The sequence below is a fragment of the Prunus persica genome, chromosome G6, assembly GCF_000346465.2.
Source record: "Prunus persica cultivar Lovell chromosome G6, Prunus_persica_NCBIv2, whole genome shotgun sequence".
NCBI classification, from domain to species: Eukaryota; Viridiplantae; Streptophyta; class Magnoliopsida; order Rosales; family Rosaceae; genus Prunus; species Prunus persica.
Window position 1 is genome coordinate 19,366,282 of NC_034014.1, and position 1,566 is coordinate 19,367,847.

Sequence of the window (1,566 nt, forward strand, 5' to 3'; positions counted from 1 at the left end):
ACCGGCTTCGACACGCAAGTGAGTCACCAGACAAGCAATGTCACATTGCTAGACAGAATGACCATTTTGTTGGAAGTTTTGAGTCTGAAAGAGTTGTTGCTTTTTGGAAGGACAGGCATCTTCAACTTGGTGATGAAATCCAAAGGGCAAGGGCACGTTTGGAATTTGTGGAAGGCCAAATTGAAGATGACAAAAGGCAGGCCAATCTGGATAGGGCGAAGTTGCAGCGCATGAAGCGTAGACACAAACGACTTCGGAGTGTAGCTGTTCAAAAATACAAGAACTCATCTAATGTAGTGGAGTCAAAGAAGCGTGTGATGCAAGCTGGATTCGACTACTTCCGATCCTATGCAAAACTCGTCGTACCCGGGTTTGATTGGTCATCTATTACCGTTTCCGACGTCACCAAATATACTCAGCAAGGGAAGTAACCATTTTGGTTCTCGTGTTTGAGCAGAGGCAAATAAGTGGAATTGGAATTTTGATTACACTCTGCTTCAAAGCTATTTTGATGCTAACTACTATGGAAGATTTAAACCTTAATATTTTGATGTCTTTAATTACGAAAACAGAAGATGCAAAGAGCCCATCTACTTCAGCCATATGTTGCTGCCATGTCCATTTGTTTTTGATCACTTATCAGATTTGGACATGGTTGCATCATATGCAATGTTGCCTTTATTTATTATATGTTAGGACAAGGTTTATGGAAAAGCTTTTGTGAGTGCGTTTGTGACAAGGTTATGGAATTATTATGTACACTTTATATATTGTGTTTTGTACTGGTTCATTTCCTACTATTTCTTGCTTTCTTTATATTTTATGTTTGTGGAATCCCTCTCAAAGTTAACATATACTGTGAAAAAAATATTATGCAACTGATTATATAATCACTCATATAGACTAGGACAAATATTCACTAAGGGTTTTAAACTTGCTTCACTTGTGTGATGTTATTGAGAAAAAGTATGGCATTATTTATGTGATTTGACATGATTGAAAATATATTACTGATTCCCAATGCGGCGTCAAATGGACAACTTATTGAATACCTGTGACGTGTTAATAACTCAAGGTGCAGTTGCATGTGGACAACTTCTTGAATACCTCTGACGTGTTGAAAACTCTAGGTGCAGTTGCATGTGGACAACTTATTGAATACGAACTGACGTCTTCAAAGCTCTAGGCGTAGTTGCAATGATGGCTTCAAAGTATGTGCAATTATTTTTTATTAACATTATTATAACAAAACATATTATTGTATATAGTGAAACTAAATATTGTATTATTAGAAATTATATTTCGAATATTATCCGAAATATACGTGTTAACGTGAATTTGGGTTAAGAGGAAAGTGAGTTATGTACAAATAATTTTCATTTTCTCATTTTCCGGGCATTTTTTGGATTTTCGTAGAATTTATTACCTATGTCCACGGATTGTTGCACTAAAAAAGCCAAAATAATAGCAAGAGGACACCTGGCGCGATCTCAGCCAGTCACTGATGACTACTTGCACAAGTGTACGTCAGCTCAGTCTCTCGAAGATGAACCGCGTCTATGACGG